The sequence below is a fragment of the Ctenopharyngodon idella genome, chromosome 6 (genome assembly GCF_019924925.1).
Source record: "Ctenopharyngodon idella isolate HZGC_01 chromosome 6, HZGC01, whole genome shotgun sequence".
In the NCBI taxonomy this organism is placed as follows: domain Eukaryota; kingdom Metazoa; phylum Chordata; class Actinopteri; order Cypriniformes; family Xenocyprididae; genus Ctenopharyngodon; species Ctenopharyngodon idella.
The window spans coordinates 18963730-18977190 of record NC_067225.1 but is presented as its reverse complement, the minus strand read 5'-3'; the positions used below and the strand labels follow the sequence as shown (position 1 = coordinate 18977190).

General features: G+C 35.6%; 1 protein-coding gene and 1 long non-coding RNA gene across 24 annotated transcripts in view; one reads left to right on the top strand and one right to left on the bottom strand.

Annotated features, from left to right (window-relative positions):
• LOC127513979 (uncharacterized) overlaps positions 1-7692 on the top strand; it is a 48328-nt gene extending 40636 nt beyond the window's left edge. For both annotated transcript variants that reach the window (XR_007930539.1, XR_007930538.1), the window contains one exon: positions 3359-7692. This is a non-coding gene — a long non-coding RNA (uncharacterized LOC127513979). The remainder of the gene's footprint in view (positions 1-3358) is intronic.
• Positions 1-13461, bottom strand: part of dlg1a (discs large MAGUK scaffold protein 1a) — a 133686-nt gene that overhangs the window by 104240 nt on the left and 15985 nt on the right. The gene's annotated exons all lie outside the window — the stretch shown is intronic.

The following is a 13461-nucleotide window of genomic DNA, read 5'->3' as shown; positions in this document are numbered from 1 at the left end:
TTTATTTAAATAGGATTTACTTTCAAACTATTTTGACACATAAATGGCATGTAACACACTGAATTAAAAAAAAGATTAAGATTAAAATTGTAAAACATATTCTAATCATATTTGTTTATTTACAACTTCATTCTTTACAGTATAGGAATAAAGTGTCAATGCCAACATGAACACTATTTTAGCTGAATATGGCAGACATTAGATCACATTTAGTAGGATTAAGTTTAATTACAGTAGGAGTTAACTCTTAATCATGTTTTTATTTTGGTTTGGTTTAGTTTGTAGGTGTGGATACAGCAAATTACACATGGTATTTACAATTGTGTGTGAAACGTCCAATGAGCTATGAAATATGGAGTATCTGCACTTACTGGACTTAAGGGTTATGATGACACACAGTGGTCAGATGTTAGCGTCAGACAGAACAAGCACAGCTCATTCTGAAGAGGAACAGAAATGCACTCAAACAACGTACCATCTAAATATCATGGTACATGAATATTGTAATTCTACAGTTCCATGGTATTTCTATCTACTACTCAGTGAAAAGTACTTTTCTTTGGTAAGGGATCCAGGTGACAGGGGCCATTTATCTTCTCCATCATATCCTGACAAGGAATGTCTGGAGGAGCTGAAGTGATGAAACAGGTCTGAAACAATCCAATTATGTTTCAGCTTTGACATTAATGAAACAGAAGACAGAGAGATTTAATTGAACAGTACTCATAAATAATTTATGTAACATTAAGCTGGACAAGGAGCATGTAAATATTTAAGACACAGTAGGGATGAGCAAAATTACATATTTTCAAAATCAATTAATCAGCGAGTTGCGGGAACGACTAGTCGATTAATCAGTCTCATGGAGGCTCTATATAATTAGGCTGGGGTTGAGTTCACCTGACTGATCTGACGAGTTTCTTACAGGTCATTTACTAGTTATGGGGAGTCGACACCAAAAGAGTCGATTCCTCAACTCTGAATAGCCCCAGAGTCGTGGTCGACTCCAGCACAGGAATTGACTCTCGTTGTCGACTCTGTTGCTGTGTCCGAAATGGCTTGTTTACCGATTCACCAATCCCTAAATTGTGCATGGCAGTTGAGTGCACTATATAAGCAATGAGTGAACGAAATGAAGCAAGGAATTCAGACACTGACGTATTACACTGCGTCAGAAAGCTATCGCACAAACTTTGTCACATACATTTATCCACCATGTAGCTTACTTTATAAATAGATAACAGTCATAGTGACTTTAGTTTATACATTCCACCATGCCAGCTTTAGTTTAATTGATGTTATAATAATGCTAAATATAGATTTGGTTTTCCATGGTTAACCTTGTGTTTATAATCATTAAACTAACTATAAATCATAAAAAAAAAATAAAAAAAATAAAAAACTCACATCAAGAATAAGTGTACACATCAATAAGTGTACATTATTGTATGTATTTTTGTATGCATTTATTAATTTTTAGTATCTCCAGTCCAAGCACCTTTTAAGACAATGATCATCATCCGAACATTATAATATTAATAAGATGAATTCATTAAAAAAAATACCTTCTTTCTCATTTAATTCTGACATAATATTCGACCACAGATGTTTTTTGTGACTTTTCCCTCTGTAAATTAGGTAAAAATCAAGTCATCACTAAATTGGACTGATTTGGACAGTCACGCTAAAGGTTTGTTGTTTTAATAAGAGGATTTTAAGGCTTTGTGTCGGAGAAGAAAAAAAATTAAGTGTGTAATGACTGCAATCTTGTATTATTCCTGATCCTGTTTTAATGTAAAGTAATTGGAGTTGAGGATTTGGTTCCATCGACTCCTACAGTGGAAGTCAGAGTAGACTCCAGAAAACCTGGAATCGAACACCCCTACCATTTACATAAGATGCTTTTTGCATTCAAAAACACCTAGATGCAATGGAACAGAACTCAGGGTCTCAAAGACTCATTTTCAAACACAACAGCATGGTGGGACTTTAAAACAACACCAAAAACTCAAAAAACATGAACAGACAACTATTTGGACAACTTGGACAACTATTTGGACAAAAAGTGGATACACAAATGCTGGTAATACTTTACAATAAGTCTCTGTATGTAAGATTATTAAATAATTTATAAGACTTTAAATTAAATTAAATTAAATTAAATTTAAATTAATCAATACTTTACCAGCATTTATCAATGTAGATTAATAGCATTACATGCATTTAGTAATACTTTAACATATCAAGTTGTATGAATGAATATTAATGTATTATGAATAGACATCAATTAATTTTTTAAAAAGTAAATCTATAACTGAAAATTAGATTAAATTGTTGTTCATTACAAGGTTAGTTAACTAAAATCTTAAACTTACTTGAAATAAAATAAATGTTGACTGAAATAAAATAAAAAATAAATATTTTTTCAACTTATTGACAAAGCAAAGTCTTATTTTCATTTAGTTTTACTTGATGCACTAAAATAAACTAAAACTGAAAAAAAAAAAACTATATTAGACATTTAAACAAATAAATAAAAATAATGAAAAAAAAACAACAAAATTACTAAATACTTAAAATAAAAAAACAAAAATAAACTAATTCAAAATATTAAATAAAACTAGTAACTCAGTGATACTAAAATAACATCGGTTCATAATTAGTTCATAAAACTCATTGTAGAGTGTTACAGAACAGAATTATGTAAAATATTATAACACTTTGCATTTGTAAGATGTCTTGGGAAAAATGTAACAGCGGAAATTAAAAAAAAAAAAAAAAAAAAAAAAATGGACCATGAAGAACATTTGTACCAATTCAACAGTCTCATTATTAACCTCAAGGGTAGACCATCTGTTAACTACATTCAAAAAAAGACTGCAGCTCAGCAAGCAGCTAGATGTGAAGAAACCAACTCTTCAAAACAGCACATTTAAATGAACTTACAAGGACAGAAAGACATCCTGTTCCCAAACCTTGTTGAAAAAAAAAAAAAAAAAAAAAAAAAAGGCAAGTAATTACACATCTGTACTCAATACCTCCAGAATGAATTTATACGGCTGTTAAAAACAGTTACTCTGATGACACTAGCACTGTGGCATTTGACACTGTTCGTCAGGCTTCTTAGAATTATTGAGTCGCACTTAAGCCCGTTAACACTACAAGGCTGGATATACCTTGCAGGGGAAATACCTCACAGGTTCATTTATGGTCATCTAACTGGAAACATCACTTAAAATGGAGCATTTTTCATAACATAGATGTGGTGGAAGTAGTGGTCTGTCTTTCATGACAAAAACTAGATTATTCAGTCCAGCAAGTATTTGGCTTCTCATGCTCACTCTTCTTTGATTTCCAGCCCACAGCAAGGTATAGAGTATGTTGAGGCCCTGTCTGCATGACTGACTCTTCCACACGGACTGTCCCGCCCTCCCCAATCTGCCGTGGTTCTCTTTGCAATCTGTCACACTGCCTCACAAAGACGAACTGTTGCTCCTTCACAGCCACGTGGGAGCTCTCTGGGATACCCCTGGTAACCTATGGCGACAGCTCTGGAGGTATCACGGATATAAAGGAATCTTTCTTTCCTACAATGCACAGAGAGCTTCAGTTTCACTTCTGGAAGAAGATGAGGAACTCCCCTCTGTGGTCAAAATGTGAAGCACAGAATCATTTTTGATGACATACAACTTGTTTCTTACCTAGCAATGCAATGAATCTGGTCAAATGCTTTGTTTTAACAAACAACTATAATCAATTAGCCTGTGCCATACTTTATGATAGCTTCATAGATTCTATAAATGGCAGAAACAGTGCCTCTTCACAAAAATATCATTAGAGACAATAATGAATGAATGAATATTGTGAAATTCAAGATTCAATAGTGTGTAAAGCCAACACAGGTAAAAAGCAACAACAACAACAGCCTTAAAAGGGATAGTTCACCCAAAAATGTAAAATTACCCCATGATTTACTCACCCTTTAGCCATCCAAGGTGTATATGACTTTCTTCTTTCAGACGAATACAATTGGAGATATATTTAAAAATACCCTGGCTCTTCCAAGCTTTATAATGGTAGAGGAGGGGGGCCTGATTTTGAAGCCCAAAAAAAAAAAAAAAAAAAAAAAAAAAAAAAATGCATCCATCCATCCATCGTAAAAGTACTCCATACGGATTCAGGGGGTTAATAAAGGCCTTCTGAAGCAAAGCGATGGGTTTTTGAAAGAAAAATATCCATATTTAAAACTTTATAATATAAAATAACTAGCTTCTGGAAGACGACCGTACGCATACTGCGACTTGCGGCACAAGAGTAACCCCTGACGCGATGTATGACACAGGATGTAAGAGTATCGTAAGCTTAGACGACTCTCGCGATTTAAACAAATAGGGCTGGGCAACAAACTCAAGCTCCTCTTCTCTTATATTGAAATCACACTCGGTTGTATATAATCATAATGCTTTGCAAAACTGATACAGGAGGAAAAGTTTATTTATTGTTGTGCTGCTGTAACATGTAAATTTCCCCTAGGGAATTAATAAAGTTTATCATCATCATCATCATCATCCCCCAACATTTCTCTTTAAAATTTCTCATTTTAGACTTTTAATTTGTGACCGGTGTTTTGTTTTGCTCTAGCCTCTGCGCTTCTGCGTTCGTCATTACTTCATGCATCGGGTCAGGGGTTACTCTTTTTTTTTTTTTTTTTTTTTTTACAAAAAGCCATCACTTCGCTTCAGAAGGCCTTTATTAACCCCCTGGAGTTGTGTTGAGTATTTTTATGATAGATGGATGTACTTTTTTTTGCTTCAAATTTGGGCCCCCATTCACTGCCATTATAAAGCTTGGAAGAGCCAGGATATTTTTAAATATATCTCTGATTGTGTTTGTCTGAAAGAAGATAGTCAAATACACCTAGGATGGCTTGAGGGTGAGTAAATCATTGGATAACAAGTTGAAGCATGTTTGCTTGACCTGTGAGAACCAGTGAGGTTCATTCTCATGTGTTACACAGCACGTTTGAGCTTCCGCAAGAGGTTTGTTCTAGCACGGTTGAGCTGTTTATGTTCGCTAATCAATGTTTACATGTGAATAAAAGCCTAAATTAAATCGGTTCATGATAAAAAGCGATCAAGTCCCTTCAGAAAATTTGGACTAAACCACTCAATTCATATGGATTAGTTTTATGATCTCTTTATGAACTTTTTGAAGCGTCAAAGTGTCAGTTGCGTAGCTGTCTATGGAGGGACAGAAAGCTCTCAGATTTCATCAAAAAGATCTTCATTTGTGTTCCGAAGATGAACGAAAGTCTTACAGGTTTGGAACAACATGAGGGTGAGTAATTAATGACAGAATTTTCATTTTGGGGTGAACTAACCCTTTAACTAACCCAATATCCCTGTCTAATCCACACAGGTGTAGATTTGTTTAGACACAATGTTTGGAATGGTGTGAATTACACAAACTGAAAAGTAGCGTGGCGGCATTCTTGAATTCAGAGCAACAGTGTTTAGAGCAATCAGATTTTGTTTACAGTTTACTGTAAACTTGACCAGAATGCATCCTGTGAGTTTTGGGTGGGGGAAAAAACATTTTCTGGTTCTACTAAATACAGTAGAGGGCAGTGTTAAATTACTTTGACATTCAAGGATGAGAATATAACTCACCACAGAAAAAACGTGGGATTTGTGTGTTTTCACATGAAAGACTTGAATAAGGTACCTCACATATTTAAAAAAAAAACCTGAGGCCAGATTCATAAGAATAACATTCTTCTTAACTGCTGTTTAAAAAAAAAAAAAAAAAAAAAAAAAAAAAGTATTTATGATAAGAATTAGGAACTCGAGTCCCTGTATTGTTGATTTTGTTCCTAATTTATAATTCCAGTATCAATACCTTTATCCATCCTTTACATCTTAAACTACACTTTGTTTCTCTGTCTATAAACATGAAGGGATTGCATGGTTTGCAGGTGGTGACCTATGAGAGCTCAAGCTGACGCATGACTCCTTCATATCACCTCCAGTCCTTCCTGCCGCCCACACAGAGTAAAAATCACGCTGACACCACTTCATCAGTCCAACCCACAGCTATGAGCTCTCAGCAGGCAGAGACACCTCACCGTTCTGCAAGCACACTCACTTCAAACACAGAGTTTGACATTGAAAGAAATCAAAATGAAACGCGTGCTGCAAGGACCGCCACATCTGCTCCAAATGTACAACCACTAAATTATCTAATTGACCCATGCAGCTGATTCCTTAGCTTTGCTAGTTTCATATTGTTTCACCACACAGGTTCTGTATTACAACTAGGGCTGGGCGATAAAACAACAATTATTGGAATATAATTTTTCTTCAATAAAACGATAGCAAGAGTTCGATATAATGTGTATGCTCCAAAAGTGGAACGAAACAGCGCTACTCATTTGAACCGTTGAATTTGAATTTCTTAATAAAAATTAGAAGAAATTTCATAATAACAGAGATAATGCCCGTTTAATATTTTTCTGCATAATTATTAGCAAGAGAATTTTAATGAAGTAGTTTAAAAAATATTTAAGCAAATTAATTAAACTGAAAAGTAACATGCATTAATATTTGAGTTACTTTTTTAAAGAAAAGTAATGTGTAAATTTATAAAGTAATGTGTTACTGTACTCGTTACGTCAAAAAGTAATCTGATTATGTAACGCACGTTACTTGTAATGCGTTACCCCAACACTTGTCATGTTTAAATTTATTCATTTATGTATGTATTACCAGTGTATTAAGCAGAATTATATAGTCAGCTGGTCATTATTGCAAAATAAACCACTTTAGGGTGACACAAGACCTGAATGACTACATTATCCTTGACATACTGATGAGACTATATAAAACATTGAAATTCTAAAAAGCTGTTAAATACAGCTGAACATCATTTCTGGTTTCACTGAGGCCACAATGTAATGGGCCTATAATCATAGTTTACAAATCCAGGGGAAACTGACACAGGAAACTCCTTAAAATAGAGCCGCTTCAGTTGACTAAAATAAGTACTGAATCCCCTTATAATGTGGTGTGGAGATGACCTCAAACTGTATGGAAAAAAAGAATTAGAAAGCTGGTGTCCCAAATGCATCTCCTTATGGGAAGAATAAATAAAAGTGAATAAAACTGTCAAAATGCAGCACTACATATTTCTATTCTCACACTCTTAGGTTTTTAGGCAGACCACAAGAATTTCTTAAAACATTACATAGCCCTCACGCCTAATGGCCGAGGGCCAGTGTGAGAGTTTCAGGGCAGTGCTGAATTATCAATAACATCTTATATTCCAAATGTAAACAGATTTTATGTGATGTACTGAACATTACTGTTGTGAATTATTTATTTATTTATTTAATTTTGTAGTATGTATGTGTCAGGCAAAATATGCACCAGAGAAAATGGTAGCCCCACTGGGCCAATAGAGAAACCCTTACTGTTGAGCCCAGTTATAAAACACTGATGCTCTGAAAATGTTTTAACTAATAAAGATCATTCCTCTACATGTATTAAATCACTCATATTTTTACACTTCCCATAGCTGCAAGCTGTTCAACATGTCCTGATGAAGAGGAAATGACATTTCATCACACCTCCTGAAAAACAGTTTACCCTGGAAACTAGATTTCTGACTGTCATTAAAGTACATGCTTGATTTGAACAGTCGCTTTATTAAACGTTCTCTGAATCTCAAAGTAATATTCAAAATCTGCTTACTTTGGGCCAGTAAATATATGAACCTTCCTTGTTATTAACATATCCCTCATCTTCAATAAAACATCAAACACTTAAAGACATATCAAAACAATGATGAATGGTTTCTTTTCCAGCCGAACAAAAAAAAAAAAAAAAACACCACGTTGGGCCAGACCCAGGGAAACACACCCAGCTATGACGTGACACTGGGAGGCCATGGAGCTGCTGACAGCACAGCCGCAATAACTCAGAATAAATCACAAGGACAGACACTGACAAGACAGGCAGTTGAGGGATTTGGATTTGGATTTGACTAGGCATGGAACATTCCAAAAATGGATGTGCAAATCTACACATTTTTATAACTGACTAGTTGGTTTGTTGTCTGAACCACTTGTTTTAAAGACCTTTATAATGAGCCTGATTTAACATCCACTGCACCAATGTTATTTTATTATGACTGAGATACTATTATAGTTTTGTTAATATTTTAAATGAGATTTTATATTTTCAGTTTTCATTTTAATAATTTTAGTTAAAGCTGCGGTCCATAAATGTTGCCTCTTTGTCACCATCTCCGTTTGAAACCTGCAATTGCAGTCAGTTGCGGAATTATCATTTGACGCGGGCTGTGTATCGGCACCTCAGCGCGGATGAATATAATGTTTTGAGTCGTCTTGAAAGTACATCCATAAAAATAAGTTTCACTGGAAAATGTCATCTGAACAAGTAACATGTTTGCATTGTTCTGACTGACTGAAAAAAAAAGTTCTACAATAAATCTAATGGTGATTAAATCTAACAAACGCAAAAGTTAGCTCATGACGTCAAACCGTGCAAATTATTATTATTACTATACTTTGTTCTCAAATTGTTAATGTTAACATCAACACTACATGACTGTGTGTATTTAGTGTATATTAGCATTATTTAATTAGCATTACCTACCCAATAAACCATTAAAATGTCTTACCTGTCCAGCAGAAAAAAGCAATCTCTGCGTCCATTTTAAACTAGTCTTTTTACTACTGGTGACTCACCAGTTGTCAATGATGATGGTCGCCTTTACCATTCTTGATTACAATCCGCCATCAAAATGACAATCTTAATTATTACAGCTGTTGTAAAAGTCTTCAAACGATCCGCCACCTGCAGTGTCCGGGACTCCTTTATTTTATACAGACATGATGTAATGACGCAAAGGCAAACTCGGGTAATCTCTCGGGGAAACCTACCGGTACCACCCAAATTGAAAAACATTACAAGCTTACACTGTGCCTACATCAGATGCAAACATTGTCGCATCGCGCCACACCGCAACAGCTAAAAGCTGTCTACACTGAATGCGACAAACCGACCATTGCAAAGCACTTGGACTACGTCAGAAATTGAACGGGGAATCAGTTTAATGTCAGGAATTTGTTGTGTCACGTTGCACCGCGCCGCATCCAGTGTAGACAGCATCACTAATTACAATGGGTTCCATTGTCTTTTGACGCTTTGCACCGCTCACGTCCAGTGTAGACACTGTTACAGTTGTGAATCAGGCTAAGGTAAGGAGATAGTTTTGAACACTGGCTGGTTATGTACTTGCTCAAGAATTGATTTTGGATAATTTTTAACCCCCCCAAAAAAAAAAAAAAAGTTATGGACTGCAGCTTTATAGTTTTAGTTATTTTATTGTTTGTCATTTTTTTTAGTTTTTTTTTTTTTTTTTGGTCTATAGTTACGTTTTAGTATAATGGCTGTAATAAAATAGCTTTCAGTTAATGTTTATTTTTAAAAAAGCATCTCAAAGCGTAAAATAAAATACGTTTTTTTTATTCATTATTTGTTTGTGAAGTGACCTTCAGCTGTAGGAAACGTGCTTAATATATATAAAACCTGCTATTTTAAATAAAACACTATATTCAAGGAGGAGCTAATAAAGAATTTTAGTGTGTCAATCTGACTGGTCATTTCAGCTACAGTTGTGAGAGCTGCAAAATAAATTCTGAATGGCTGAACATAATGCTCCTCCTGCCAGAATCAATGCCCTGGCTGGGTGCATTACTCACTGACTCAAAGGAAACCAGAGCATCTGGACTGGAGATCACCGCAGGGATCTGTTTAACCTGACCTGGTTGAGCAAAAAGGACACAGAGATGAATATAACTCTAAGTAGATCCTGGCATCTCAGTGACCAAGCTATAACCCATTGTACATGTTACATAACAGGCTGGTCAGTTTTCTGAGGTACACTGCCATTCAGAAGTTTGGAGTTATGTTTAGGTGATTGTTTTTGTTTTGTTTGTTCTTCAGTTTTTTTGTCTCTTACGCTCACCAATGCTGCATTTATTTAATCAAAAATACAGTAAAAACAGCAACATTGTAAAATATTATAATTTAAAATTACGGTTTTAAATTAATATATTTTAAAATGTCATTAATTGTGACGGCAAAGCTGAATTTTCAGAAACCATTACTTCAGAAGTCTTCACTTCACATGATTCCTCAAAAATCATTCCAATATTCTGATTTGGTCCTCAAGAAACATTTCTTTATTATTATCAATATTGAAACCACTTGTGCTGCTTAATATTTTAGTGGAAACCATTATTTTTTACTAAGCCCAAACTTTTAAACACCACAACAGGTTTCCCTCAACACTCAATTCACCCTTTCTACTAAACTCTCGTCTTCCATCGCAAACATGTGGTCCTGCCCCAAACACACAGCATTGTGATGTAAAATTCCCCGTGCCGTGTAATGTATACTCATGTATTCAGTTATGTAAATCAGTCTTGGAACAGTACATCACCAGTGTTGCCAAGTTTCGCTAGAGGAATAAGCGACCTGGTCTTAAAAAAAAAAAAAAAAAAAAAAAAAAAAAAAAAAAGCCTAATATACGTGACCTGGTCTGGAAAAGCAAGCACAAAATAAGCGACCCCTGGTTTTGGAGGGGTGTGGTCTGCAGAAGTCGCCAACCAGTGTGCCATCAATTGACAGATGCACAGTACAACAGATAAACGCTTTCTCTCACGCATTCAAGTGGGCAATTAAAACAATCAGCGAACAGAAGTGGTGTATTTCTAAAAACAAACCCAGAGTTGCATATAAGCAGACTTGGCAACTCTGTACATCACCCATGTGCAGCTGTATTTCAGGAGATTTTGTGTGAAGTCCCCTGAGAGTGACTTCAAGGACTGTGGTGATGCTTAAAATATGCAATGCACAATGGCCAGCAGCATAAAACAAGCTGACAGTCTTACTCTACATACTTACACACTGACAGGTAATTTATTCCTCTCAGACCGGCGGGGTCACACTCAGGGGTGGGCAGCCGCCTCCAGCTCCACCGCAGGTGTCTCATTAGATTGCCTGTGCTGCCCTGTCAACTTCACTGGAGTACAGCAACAGCACACACTACACAGTTCTGTCTTTTTCCTGTCACTAGTTCAGCCAAGTACGAATTTCATCTGGATATGACTTGTTCTTGCTTTAGGTGTAACAGAATCTGATTGATTGCACCAAGCTCCAGCTTAACATTTAAAGGGATATGGCATAAGGAATCACATTTTCATTTTTACATAAACTATAAAAACATACTGTAGGTTTTATACCTAAAACAAAACATTTCACTGCAAAAAGAGCATGTTTTGAAACTCATTTCAAAAACTCCTTTTCAACTTTATCCATTGTGGTGGACATTTCCATCGACCTTCTCTACAACAAATCATCAACCATACTTATATAAAAGGTGAGCAGTGAGGTGATGGCGAGAGACGCAATGAAATTAGCCAATCATATTCAAAAGGGCGATTACTGATTAGTCTTAAAGACAGAGCACCAAAACCAAGTGGTTCTGACAGTCACAAACACAACAAACTTCACTAATATTATAAGGGAACCTCGGGGAGCATATGAAAACAATAATAAAAAGGAATGTCATAACCACTTTAAAATGGGTGGGCACTTTGATTGGGTCTTTTTGCAGTTGTTGTTAGCATGTTCAATGTAGTATGCTAACATGCTAAATGTACTATGTCTGGCATTGTCGTCAACTACTTTCAAATGGAAAGTAGCTAAAGCCTGCTCGAAAAGTCGCAAAAATGTCAATAGATGATGTCATATGCCAATTATTCATGATAATTACATCATACTTGCATTCTGCCTAGTGTCAGCCTTTCACATTTGTTTGCTTCTGTCTTAAGGCCCGTTCACACCAAGAACGATAACTATAAAGATAACGATAAAGATATAGTTCTAAAAATCATTCTAAATATAAAAGAATAGCGCTGTTCACACCACAGCTATAAACGATATAGAGAAACAGCATCGTTGGGATCACTTTCAGAATGTTTTTTTACCAGCTGTTGAACAATAAAACACTGACAGCCAATCAGAATCCGTTCTAATTTAAGGGCTTGTGCATTTAAAATGGCAGACGACATTGCGGAGAAGTTAATCGAGGTCCAGAAAAAGTCACCACAATTTGATAAGTCAAACCCCCTTTTCAAGGATACTTTAAAGAAAATAGATACATGGAAAACAATCAGTCATACCCTCAGAATAAATGGTGAGAAGTATTAACAATGAGATTTAACAATAACATTATGCCAGGCTTAACTAGCGCAGGATACCTGAGGTTCAACAGCATTTCCTTGCTTCCTTTGAAGTTGCAGTGACTGCTAAATTCCTCAGCTAAATTCACTGTTAGATTAGATCGATTGCACTAGCTATTTACTCGAAACATAGCATGCCGAGGACATCTGCTGGTTAAAGCCATGTATATGCAACCAGAATAGCAAAAAACATGTTGTACACACTTTGAAACCGCAGCGTGTGAGCTTAGAATAAACTGACCGTTTTCGTTCGTTGATGTGGACACAAATATAGTTATCCTTCTAGTTATCCTTCTTGGTGTGAACGGGCCTTTACTCTCTGTGCTTTGTATCTTATTACAGCCAAATTCCCAATAAAGCGGTTTTCATTTATATATTTTTCTGTTTCTATTGTCAGACAACAGGATATGAAATAGTGACTAAAATAGTTCATTGAGACCACATGTTAACCAGCAGTCACTTCCAAGCTCCTGCTCTGCTATAAAATCCTGATTTATAATTGAGACATTGTCTGACAAAATCACTATAGACATAAGATAAAGACAATGGCAGTGCTTCAAACAAAAATATGTACAAAAACGTTGTATAAAAGAACATTTGTGTAGTGTTTATGCTAAGCTAACAGGCTAATCAATATGCTAAGCTAGTACGCTTATGTAACATCTCGCAAAATAGTTAAAATAACAGTTTGGATGACATAAAATGATTACTAGTCAGACACTGAAGAGAGTACTCATTTAAAGTGCTTTCTGACATTATGATCATTTTGGGATCAGTGGTTGGACTTGATTCAAAGAGGCTGAGTGAAGTTTTTATAACAACAGGTATGCATTTACATTATATACCCCCATACTTAAAGAATCCACTTCACCTATGGCAAAGAATATACACTGACAAGAAGCGAAACTCAATAGAACGTTTCAATGCAACACCGGCGCCCAGCAGCAGCCCTCCTTTTCGGCCATTTTGGGGTGAAAGCGACTCGGCAGTCAACTAGTTTCTATGGCAATATCAGCTGCTTTGTTGAGCTGCTTTGCTTTGCTACTAAAAAAAAAAAAAAAAAAAAAAAAAAAAAAAAAAAAAACAACAACAACAAGCTGAAAACCTGAATGATGACAACACAGAATAAC